This window comes from Anser cygnoides, chromosome 1 (assembly GCF_040182565.1).
Source record: "Anser cygnoides isolate HZ-2024a breed goose chromosome 1, Taihu_goose_T2T_genome, whole genome shotgun sequence".
NCBI lineage: Eukaryota > Metazoa > Chordata > Aves > Anseriformes > Anatidae > Anser > Anser cygnoides.
This window is the reverse complement of record NC_089873.1, coordinates 31,461,959-31,474,623: the sequence shown is the minus strand read 5'-3', so window position 1 is coordinate 31,474,623 and position 12,665 is coordinate 31,461,959. Positions and strand designations below refer to the sequence as shown.

Genomic DNA, 12,665 nt, shown 5'->3' with positions numbered 1-12,665 from the left:
AGGATGATATCTGCAGACTATCTTAGGAAGAACCTTTCCAGAAATCCTGCTGTTAAGGGACATGTGAGTGCAGGAAGTGACAGTGGGGAAATCAGGAATCTGGGGCAGCATTTACAGCTATCTTGATGATGGTTCCTCTCATTGCTGGAGTGAAGCAAGACCCCAAAGAGCCAGGAAAGCTCTTAAGATTTGCTTCTGAAGAATACTGTGACTTTGAAATCATGGGATAAGGACCCTTGCTACTTTCCTTATAAAAACTGTCTAGATTTTAGAAGAAAATAATTCAGTGAAAAGGAACTATCACTGTAACTTGAGAATGCGCAAGGAGAGGTAAAGGCCAACATATGGCATGTTTTAATTAACCACCCGCATTCCTAGCAGGAAACCTATATGAAAATGACTGAACACCACTTTTCACTAAAAAGTACAGTTCAACATTCCTGAAAAAGGCTACCTTTATTGAAGTACTTAATTGTAGGCCTATGATGTTAATTTTTTTCCATAATACTCTCAGAAGCAAATTTACATGCTCTAAAGGACGTAAGTGCTGTTAATAATAGAAAAAAAAGGAGTAGGAGAACATGCAAATGCTAGGGGGATCTTTGTAATAACGTGAAGGTTAATTAAGACAGAATTAAATTATTCGTTAACTGCATGAAGAAAAAACTATCAAGAAAGGGATGGAATTTTCATTTTCAAATGAAGATGGACATGTTCCTGGAAAATGTACTTGAATTAAAGTTACTGGATTCAATGACATGACGAACTGTTCTTCTGGATTCCATTTCATAAATACACAGCCATGGGTCAGTATTAAGCAGATGTATTTATTTTCATCTTATACTGACAAAGCGTAACATTATTTAACATTTATTATAGATGCATAGATCTTCCTATATTATTTATTCAGTCATTATTTGCCTTGTATTTTCATATGCAGTCTAAGGATTTGTTTTGTGCTCAAAACAATATGTCTGCCCTCTGGTGGTCAAGCTCACCTTCATAACTTCCCCAAATTTTCACTTTTTTCCCCCTCCCAAGTTACAAGTGCATTCTATACAATTGCCATATACAAAGTCTAACGGCTTGTTTAGCTTTTAGTCACCTTGGGCTTCTTCGCTTTCTAATTACGTAACTGCATGAAGTACAACTTTAACATGCAGAAAGCACATAACTTAAGGTGTTGGTTTATCAGCATCTAGAATCAAGTTTAGGCACCAACTTTTAAAACACAAACTACAGGGAAATGGAAAACTTACAAAGTTTCCCTGTAACAACACCTCAAATTTCAATTTTTACTGATATTGTATATTTGGTATTGTCTAGGAGATATTATACCCTGTAATACAATGAAATGACAGCTATGAGACTCCAAGGTCCATAAATATGTGAAACATTTCTGACAGAAAAGATGGGATATTTAAAAGAGGATTTGCACATTAAGGTGTCAGAATTACACTATATGCAATGTCACAGAAGTTTCTGTATCATGCAAGACCAACGTGGACAGAAACATTGTTAGGAATGACAATTCACTGCCTGTCACCTAGTCATTAACACTGCTCTTCTGACAGATACATTAATTCATGTGACAGAGGAGCAGTCATGAAAATTCCTCGTTTACATATTATATATCCAGCAAAAGCTTAGTGAAGACTTTTTACCCAGCTCTAAACCTTTGTCTTCACAGAAGCAGTAAGTGGGATTCTCTCTCCCTCTTTATTCAACACCTTTAACGGCACGAGATAAGGTAAAAACCACACATACAGTCTTCAAGAAAATTCGAAATACATTTTGTATGGAGAACACAAACCACTGAAATTAGTTTTGTTTGTTGTTTTAGGCACCGAACCAAAAATCTACTCATGAGCAGACAAAAGCAAGTCAAACAATAGATAAGGCATAACCAATTCCGATGTGAAGAGCAGGTTCCTTCACACACCACCAAACATCCTTATGATATTACTTGGACTGGGTTGTTGTAGGAGTGGTAATTTGTCCTCAACAGCTCCTACAATCCAAACCAAACCTATGCTAGTGCAAATGCCATATTATTTTTGCCTAGTAAGTGACCATGGATTCTCTGCAACTACCCCAAGAACATGTTCTCCCCCTTCTACCTTCATTGCCAAGACATGCCCAATCTTTCGGGGTCTCTGAACTTCAGTTTAGACCAATAATAATTTAGTAGGGTGGTACACAGAAGCAGGAATTTTTACCTCAGACAAGAACTCCATATCCTGTCCAACCTGACAGATGACAACGCTCTGGTCTTCATGACTTACAAACCTGATCACTGCAGTACTGAAATGGTTCCCCACACACCCCAGAGAAAGCCACAACTACCTCAAAATGGGATAACCGCAAGGCTATGCAACACATCATGGTGCAGACACTGGCACTAGTTTCCTGCCCTGGCTTTTAGTTTTACTCAGAACTTAATATACAATCTGTAACTATGCTGCTATTTTTTCCTGAACTGATTTAGCAACAGCAAACAAACCTAATCACACTGGAACCATTAAGTTATTGGTAACTGAAAAAGGCTCACCATCCATAGCAAAAACAACTCATCACAGCAGCTGGACCCAGAACACAATTACTACTCCAAGACACAAGAAGGACAATAAGTCTCAGTTTATCCCATGCTACATGTAATATTATTATTATCATCTCCATTTTTGTTATTTTCTCTTTTAACGTAGATCTCCCTTGCTGGAAACTCACTCAAGTCCTATAAAATTTTTAAAGAAAGGAAAAGGAATATATATCTCCCTTTTCTGAGCTTCTGTAAAAAAAAAAAAAAAACAAACAAACATCAAAACAGATTAAAAGCTAGTAAAATAGTTAGCACAGCCTCATCTCATCTCACCTCACCCAAGGCAAGAAACAGATTTTGGTAGTATGTGGCCATGCAACAAAATTACCAAATTCATCCAAGCTAAGAAGAAAAAAGAAGATCTCTTCCATTTTCACAAGAAGAACAGCAACTCAAGGGGGTTAAACTTCTTGCATTCAGTTCATCCAGAGACCATAGCACTGGTCTACAAGCGAGGAGGCTGAGAGGAAGAACCCACAGATATCACCTTACTCAAAGTGGCTCTGACCAAGTCACTAGACCTCATTATCCCACCCAAAGAGTAGCCCATGCCAAGCCCACCTCTCCCTTATATCCCTTGAAAATTGTGATGAGGAACGCACATCAGATACCTCCTGTATTTTCCTTGAGATGTGAACAGCAGCAGGGTAAGCAACCCCACTTTTTAGTCCTTCTACCTCTCGAAGCAGAGAAGATTGTCTATCCTGCTACAAAGGAAAACTTACGGTGTATGAGCCTACTGGTGAAATTAACTTGAAAAATCTTGCATTTATAAATACTCTTGAAAAGCCCTTTTAGTAAGTGACAGAAAATATGGCATACTTTAATGTTTTCTTTCAAAATGCTTGATTTGATATACTCTAGAAAAAAAAAATCACCAATACTAAGAAAAAAAAAAATCTTAGTTTTCTTCTGTTCCCTTCAAGCACTTGATTTCCCTGCTTTTGACATGTTCTTCAAAATGCTTCCCTCCCTCTGGATTGTTTGCACTTCCCACCTCACACCTAGGAGCTATCCCCTGCTTCATCCCACACGCTTTTGTGCGCAAGTTGTACGCACGTCCCCTAGCTATCTGCTGCTGTCTTTCCTTTAAGACTTCCAGGTTGGTCTACTCCATGGTGTTATTCTCCATCTGCAGAATTGTTCCCCAAACACAGGTGTCATACAACAGTTGGCTTTTGCACCAACTCTCTGCGACGCCTTTGCATACACACGCACAGAGCCCCACAGGTTCATGGCACTGAAAGAGCAACTCCTTTATATGAGCTCTCAGAATGCAGATGGACAAATGCAGCAACACTGAAAACAGCAGAAGGGAAGTTAGAGGTGAGACTTATAGTTCAGAAAGACAAAAAATATCCGTACTCATATAAAAACTCGCAGCTCCACACTGAGGTAACAGCCTGTAAAGGACCGTGGCATGTTAATACTTGGGTGGCTGTCCAGGAAAGCTTAATTAGTGGCCAAAGACCACCTCACACCCTCCAGGAAGTCATGGATCATTCCCTTTTCCTCAACCAAGTTGTTAAACAGTAGCAATTACACATTTCAAGCCCCTGGAAATTAAAAGGCCGTATGTACCTAATGGGGCAGACTAAGTGCTGGGGACACCCACGCTCCCACTAGGCGTCATCCAAAGTCAGCAGTCTCACACACAAGGATTTACAGAATTTGGAGACTACATCAATACTAATTCTGTCTGCTCTAATTGAAAATTTAGACAGCCAGCTCCTTTCTAATGTGTCTGTTCTTTAAAGTTATCACGTCCTTATAAGTTGAACTGGCCCTTTTTCCTTGCTTGGCTATTTTCGCGCATCTGAGATGCTCTGCATGAAATGCTGCTTTTTATATAAAGTTTCGTTGCTTAAAGTAGAATGGGAGTACTGTGAGCTCTTACAGAAACATTTTATAATTCAAGCTGTTATGCTTCCATACTGAAAAGTTAACAAGGGGAAAGCTGTAATCGCATTATGAATCGAGCCGTTTCAAAACCGAAACAGTGTAGGAAAACAGTGTATTCACAAAATGAATAGTAAGATACATTTATCCTGATTCATACCGCAAAACAAAAAAAAAAAATTGAAAGCCTCTTACAACAGTTAATAGAGGATCCAGATGAACATTTCTGTACTTATTCAACATTTACTAGAAGGGAGAAGCTAGAGAGCAATCCAGAGAAGTATTTGCAATGCAATTAGGCTAGACAAGCAAGCCTGAATGTATGCCAGCTGCAGGGGCCTGCCCTTAACTCACAATCAAATGTCTAGTGTGTTGCACACTGTCTAGCATCAGCATCTCCGGTATTAGAAGTCTCATCAGATATGGACTTGTTTACCGAACATCTCAATCGGGCTCTGAGCACATACCTAGCTGCACCTTCTACCAGTCCATACGCCAGTCCATCACCGTCTGTCACTTTCAGCTTCCACAGATAGGAAAATTTCCGTTCAAACAAGCACGTTCGGCTCTCAAACTAAGCTATCATTCACATTTCAATATGAGACTTGAATTCCTTTTCAGTATTCTTCAACTTTGACCCAGCTCTACCCCCTCCTTCACTGAAAAGGGCAAAGACAACAGCCCAGCAAGTGGGACAGGCAAAACAGACCTCCTTTGTTCACTTTTTTCCTTCCAGTTTTCTATTGAGGTAAATAACTGAAAGCTCAGCCAGCCTTCAGTAGCTCAGAAGAAAGCAATATAGCCAGCTTGCAACTATGTTTTCTTGCTTAACGGGCACTATGACAAAACTTAGGGCTCATCACGTTAACCTTATTAAGGAAGATAAACTCTTCTGAATATTGTCTGTTAAGTAAAAATATTAAGGGAATTCGGAAAATGCATGAAGTTACAGTATCTTTAATACTAAACTGAATAGGCAATAAACATACATACTAATTTAAAATGCAACAAATTATCACTGCGGAGAAAGTATAACTGAATTTTTTGAATGCTATCAGCCCACTCAGGAAGGCAAAATCAAATTCATTGCATATTGCCCAGCAGACAACCTCCTACATCATTCCCTCAGCTTACATTACTGAGATGTACTGTCTCTGTATGGCTTCCCATTTTACCAGCTCTCTTCATGAAGCATAACAGAATTAACATACTCAGTGAAAATTGAATAGCACATTCAGTTTATCGTACTCTTCAGATATAATGGAAGCTAAATAATTACAGTTCAAGGTGATTTGGGACAACTGAATAAAACTAGAGAGAACAGCAATTCTACAGCTGCAAATTACAGATTTGTTTTTTAGGCTGACTGAACCATCTGAGCTGTGCAGCACTCTGTTAACAAAATCTCAAACCCTGAATATACTCAGTATGTTTTATATCCAGATACTATGGAGATGCATTTCACTAGAGCAAAAAAGAATGGGGAGAGTCGTATTACATTTTCCTGACTTGAAATCGGAATCCTCAAACCAATAAAAGCCATCAATTAGAGCCACGCTTCATTAACTCCAAGAAACCGTAATTCAGTTACTAATGCTTCTGCCGTCACCTTTTTGAGCAGCAGAGAGAGAGACCAGAGCACAAGAAGCTATTAGTAGATATGAGTAAATATCCAATGGATTTGTAATTTCGTTTCATGCCTGACAATAAAGCCCATTTTAGGAAGTTGGATTTACATGTTAGAGTTCTTCTTCGCAAATAAGCTCTGTGGTATATGTGATAAATATTATGCTTTTGGTGAGAAGATGAGGAATGATAACTAAGGATCAGATTCTGGTGATCTCATTCACCTTAACCATTATTACTTCTGAGTATTTTCACCGTGACCAATAAGACTAATTACAGAACTGAGACACTAATACAAGTAAAATTAATTGTGGATTTATTCTGCGAGTTGTGAAGAGGGTTTTAGTTCCATCATTAAGACCAGCTGGTACACACAGACACATCATCTAATACTGACACACAGCTGTACGGTTTTCCTTGAGCTAAATCTCCTTTGCACAATCCAGAACACACATTCATTCAATGGATGCTGAGTTCTGTCAATATCAAGCCATTTGCTGGTGTTTTTTTGTTGTTGTTGTTGTTTGGTTTTACATTCAGTATTCTCAGAACATACTTTCCCACCTCTACACTGATACAGTCTGACAACTAATTTTAAACACCCAGGAGAATTTCAAAGTGCTTTTAAATTCAGATAAATGACTTCTCCACAGACTTTGTTAGCAAGCTCTTTAGCAACTCTGGTGCCTTGCTTTGCAGTTCATGTTAAAAAACAGCCATCACCTAAAGAAACGCCTGAAGTGTATACATATAAGAGTTATCAAACAGATGAGACAAATACTGAAAATACACAGCTTTGTGACTTGCAGGTCCTTTGAGTTGGTGTATAACACTGTAGTTTCTCTTTCCAGCTGACATCCTTTGCCAAAAATACCTGCAAGATGCACGTTTTAGCACAAACACCGCTCTAAAACTCAACCTGAAGCCCAGATGCCTTCTGACGCTGCACAGCGACCCACTCCACACACAGCCCCATACAATGACAAGCCTTGCACTATGACATTGATCATGCTAAATCGCAGAAGACATTGAAATGATAAATATTGCACCTGTTAGAGTCAATGAAGTGTTTTTTTCAGGTTTCATCCACATTTCCCATAGCATACCTAATCATTAAGAATCAGAATGTACTTTAATACTCAGAAACACCGAAACAAACAGACAGGGAACATTAAAGACAAAAGGAAACCCAAGCAGTTAATACCGGCTTCTTGACCGGGAAGGAGGTTGGGCTGAACAAAGAGCGAGGAGGTGGACATTTGGGGATAGAGAAACTCCTTACCACGATCTGCAGACCCCACTGTAGGGTTACAGATCGCATTTCCCATTATTTTATCTAGCTAAATGCCGGCTAAGGAACAGCACTCCTTTTGCAAGGTGTCTGCACAGAACAGCCCTAGTGACGGGGCTGAAGCACGCCCCTCGTGAACTTCACACGTTAAACACCTCGGCACCAGGTAGCGTTCACACCCGGGTTTAGAGGCACTTCGGCCTCGGAAACTGACGCACCCACCCCAAAAGTTTACCCTACTGGGGCTTTTCGAGCGAAAAAGCGAGGGGCATTCTCAGCTCGGGCTCTCGTTGCCATTTTCTGCGCCGGTTCGCAGCGGGCGGCGGCAGCGCAGCCCCCGGCCCCTCGCCTCCCCCCGGCTCGCCGCAGCCAGGTGCGGGGCCGCGCACAGGCGCGGGGGCGAGCCCGGGCGGCCGCTGCGGCTCCGCTTCAGCACAGACAGCTCCCGGCCGGCGGCCGTGCGCGAAATGGCGACCTGCCGGCACCGGGGGCGCGGCGGCACGGCACGGCACGGGATGGACCCGGCGGGGGGACGATGCCGGCGCCCCTCCGCGACGCGATGGGCTGCGGCCACCCGCACCTGCGGCCACCAACAAAGCCCCGCGGCCACCGCCGCCGCCACGTCCCCGCCAGGTGCCTCCCTCCCCGCGAGCACCCCCCGGCTCCGTCCCCGCCGCTACGCCGGGCGAGGCGGCGGCACCCCCGGCAGCTCCCTCGCCCGCCGTCGGTTCCCCGACCGTCGGGACGGGCAGCCCAGTACTCACGGGAAGCCGCTGCCCCTCCTCACGGGGACAGGAGTCCAGCGAGACCTCCTCCTCCTCCGGCTGCCCGGCGAGAAGAGCGGCGGTGGCAGCGGCAGCAGGCGCGCTCCCGCGCCTATCACCTCCCCGCGCCCCCGCCCCCGCCGTACCGCGGGGCGCGCTCCCGCGGAGGGAGGGGGGAGGAGCGCGCTTGCGCGCGGCGGGGGCGGGGCCGCGGCGGGGCTGGCCGCGGAGCGGGTCCCTCGCACCTGAGGCGGCGGGCGGCGGCCGCCATCTTGGGCACCGGCTGCCCAAGCGTGGGTGGCGGTGGGGCCGTGGTGTTGGTGACCATTGTTGTAGCCCGGCAGTGCCCCTCTGAAGGGGCTGTTTTAGCTAGTTCCCAAACTAAAGAATATAAATTGTCGTTTGATGCTCAAGAACTGCCCTCTCGGACTGGGTAGCGCTGCCCCATGTGCGTTTTGCAGGGTTCCTGCAGGAATGTGGGCACCTGGGTGCAGTCGGTTAAGGAGAAGCTGTGTGAGGCTGCTTGGAGATGAGTCTCGGATGGTGACGGTTCCATGTCAGCCTTCCCTTGGCCAAGCATTACACACCTACACCTTGGCTTCCCCTTCACATCCTGCCCTTCATTTCATGTGCAAAGTCAGACAGCTTTTAAATACCGCTCTGAGGCTTCTGTAGGCTCAGTGCTGCTCGAAATTAATCAAAGTCTGCATTTAACACCTAAATGTGATTATCTGCCACTGGTGGACTTGCTATCAGCCACTTTAGGGGTACTCTTTTGTGCAAGGTGGCGACTTTGATAGCATTTAATTCTTTATTATGCGCTCCAGGAAGCAGCCCTCAAGGTGAACTCTGCGGTGATAACTTAATAGTGCGAAACGCAATGCCCCAGCTAAGCAAAAAGCCCATATCCCACATCTCCACAGAAACCCAGTTTTGACTCTGGCAAGTTAAAGCTGAACAGCTGACCTACTGGAAAACAACACTCTAGATGAATAACAGATTCTATAAATGATATAGCACATGCATATAAATATCCAAGGGATAAACAGTAACTCAGGCACTACTGCTTCAGACTCTGGAGATATTCAAGCTCCTATCAATCTGATGCCAGGATATTATTGTTTGAGACCTGAATATGTAAAGAAGATTAGATGGATGTGAAGAAAATCCTTTTTATAAAGAGAAGGAAGTAAGTGCTTGAATTTACTGTCTAGCCCTAAATGTTCTTTATTTTTGTTTGCTTACATTTATTCTTACTGTCAAGTTCTCATATTTGCAACTAATTTATTCAACCTTAAATACAAAAACAAACAAACAAAAAAACTATGGTTTAAGTAAACATTATGCAATCTGTAAACAGAGCCTAAAATATTAGGGTATTGCCTTACTTTGCTTCCAAGGTGCTGTGTTTCATAACGAGAATATGTAGCTAGTCCTGGCTTTGAGAAAATGTGGGCATAAAATGCTGAGAGAAGCGTGGTTTCTTATACAGCTGTCGTTTTGCATCCTTGCCAGCTTCCCAGGGGAACATGGCGAGTCAGGAAGTGTACTGAGGAACTTCAGGGGAAAGACCTGAGTTGAAATGTATTTTTTTTTAATATAGAAGCTAAGATTTGGTTCATATTTGGATGGCAGAGGCCATCTATGTTGGATTTTATAAGCACAAACCAACTGGGCTATGGCAGACCACTTGGTGCAAGTTAGACCACAGAAACCAAATAAATGAAGAGGTATCACTGTTGCAGGGAGGAAACAAATCTACGTTGATGTATGATGAAGCTGAAATGTTGCAACTGTAATGATTACACACTTATGATACCCCATAGAATTTGAACTCCATATTTTTTGTATTACTGAGATAAACAAACATATACATTCAGTGGCATAAGCCGTAACTTTCCAAATGCTGGCATAGATACGATTATTAGTAAACAAGTAAATTCAAAGGTTTCTGCAGCCTTTTGCAGAGTAGGAGCTACTTCTGCTGGTGACAGCATCTACTGCTGTGGACCTGTGCCATCAACATTGGCAGTAGCACCAAGCAAAAAAGAAACAGGTGGGCTTGTTCCATAAAAATACAAGCAGAAGTTGTGTGGCTGAAGGCATATTACATTTGAGAGTCATTCTCTGCTGCCTTGCATCATCTCTGGAGTCATCATACTACTTGTAGCATTTCTCCTTAGTTTGCCTGCTGCAATTATATTAATGAATGAGCATTTCCAAAGCAGTCTTCATGTTACATTAATAACAACCTTGATTCATTTAGCTTTCTACCGCTATCCTCTATATTAGAAAACATCTACTGAGTTTGTTGTGGTCTCTGATTAGGGAAACAACGATCGGGTGCATGACACAGTCATTTAATCAATACACAAAACAGATACACATACACATGGTTGCAGTACCGTGACACAGGAAAAGCTATCAAAAACTTGTCTGAGGTAGCTGTCAGTCATGATCTGGACATTCACAAAGTGTTTTTAGGAAGAAGTTAGCAACTAAAATATTCAGAGGGCTGGTAGAGTGGAGGATACTATAGCGTTAGCTGAAAAGAATTCTTTGACATTTTGTTCTTAGACCAGACCTTTTTAAGGGATATGGAAAGACATCTTGCGTTGTTCATCTCACCTAACTTTAGATGTCTACTATGTCAGTGTCTGCATCTGAGCTAGTCACTCTCTCAACTGAGCATAAAGGGAACCAGAAATAGACGCTTCTAGCGTATGATTCATCTAACCTATTTTAGATGTCTACGCTAGGATGAGCTGAGCTGCATCCTAGAAATGCCTGTTTCTCTCCATTGACTGTAACTGGACCAGCGGGTGTCTCGTTCGGCTGTGAATGTCTGCATTTCAAGAGTCTACATTTACTGAGCTGAATGCCACCCATGGGATTCTAACTTGAGTTCTGCCACTGTTCCACTTGGTTTTAGGTTTTACAATGGTGAATGGAGCACAGCGTGGCACATCAAGTACTTTACACAACGTAAAGCGGTGAAAAATACCTGATGGAATGTATTGAAAATCAGGAAAATTTAGGCTAATCTTGATTATGGGGCCTTCCCAGTTGTAAACTGAACAGCTTTTGAAATTATTCTAATATATTTATTGGCATGTCAGGTTTCTTTCGAAGGACCTTCTTATACCATAATAGTAAAATAAATACACTTACTGCTGGATGAATACTTTATTTTTTGGAAGCTAGTGGTTATTTACTATTGTAGCATAAAATGTGAGTATTTCTTAGCAGAAAAGAGACCAAAGGCAACATCAAAAGCTTAAGCAATGATGTCTAATGTTAAAAGTTGCACTGCTTGGTATACGGTAACAAAATCAGCCTTCACAGAGGATGTGTTTTGATGTAAAATATGTTGAGAACTAGGCTAGCAAGAGAATCATACAGAAAAGACATTGCACAATAGTGGACTGATATGTTGTCAAGAATTGAAAAATAATACTTCATTTTAGGCTTCAGAACTATTTTCTCAAAGGACGATTCGTGACTACAAATTGTACTGCCCTGCTTGATACATAAGCTATCATTTAGTCTTCTCTCACAAGAAATGCATAGTTCTTCTAGCATCTAGGAAGGCCAGCAGGCTACGTAAAGACCCGGTTATTGACAGCCATACCAAAATGCTGTGTTTTTAATCTTGCCTTCTTAGGACTTCAGATATTCCAAGCTGCTGTGAAAATTCACTGCTGCCAAGCTGCTGCCAGAAATTCACAGGGCTGAAACTTCCTTCAGGAATTTGATGTTTGAATGCAAAATGGAAGGAGAGGATCACGTTCTTTGAGGAGCAGATGGAGAGAAGGAGCTGCCAGTGCTACCACCTGTCCCATCTTCCATTAGCTTGATCTTTACAGTGCTGAGTAATAAAGCAGGAAGTCTAGGTTCAGTTGTCTCCTTTGCTTCATTTCTCACACACCATGGACAGTTGTAATTACAGGATGATATTACCACCTTGGTTTTGTGTGCAGCTTAATCAATCAGATGAAAGTGCTTTGAAAATGCTTAAGAGAGAAATTTGGGGTTGTAAAAATTGAGATGAACACCCAAAAATGCCAAAATATGCAGGCCACAGTACTTTTTTGGCCATGCTCAAAAGATGATCTCAAGGGACATAAAGGACCTTTGGAACTTGTCAGGAACTTGAGAGAAAAAGGATTACATAAAATACATATTTAATGTGATCTGTAGCTTGCTACAGAAACTACAGCCATTTTTGACAGATGTATGATGAAATGACAACGTGATGAAATGGCTCAAATCAATGGGAATTGGATATTGATTTCAACAGGATCAATTTTATCTGGCATATAATCAAAGGAAGGAAGTCCTTCACACAACAGACTAAACTTTATGAAAACACCAAACATGGTTTGAGTGAATGATGGGTGTTCCCATTTTTCCTTTAGATTGGCTGAGTCTGTGAAAAATCTTTTACAAGCCTAATTCATGGTGCACGATTCTTGAAAAGCTGCTT

General features: G+C 42.1%; 1 protein-coding gene and 1 long non-coding RNA gene across 30 annotated transcripts in view; one reads left to right on the top strand and one right to left on the bottom strand.

The window, feature by feature from the left end:
• NRCAM (neuronal cell adhesion molecule) overlaps window positions 1-8,339 on the bottom strand; it is a 151,514-nt gene extending 143,175 nt beyond the window's left edge. For 13 of the 28 annotated variants that reach the window (XM_048065861.2, XM_048065856.2, XM_048065860.2 and 10 more), the window contains exon 1: window positions 8,180-8,339. The gene's annotated coding sequence lies outside the window, so the exon portion shown is untranslated. The remainder of the gene's footprint in view (window positions 1-8,179) is intronic. The other 15 variants (XM_048065873.2, XM_048065868.2, XM_048065869.2 and 12 more) reach the window with 2 other exon arrangements.
• Window positions 7,357-12,141, top strand: LOC125182996 (uncharacterized). Of its 2 annotated transcripts, none has more exons than XR_007163962.2 (2): window positions 7,357-8,048; window positions 11,844-12,141. It is a non-coding gene; the product is annotated as an uncharacterized lncRNA (long non-coding RNA). The 2 variants fall into 2 exon arrangements; XR_010829237.1 differs by lacking the exon at window positions 7,357-8,048 and adding an exon at window positions 8,931-9,368.
• Window positions 12,142-12,665: the final 524 nt, after the last annotated feature.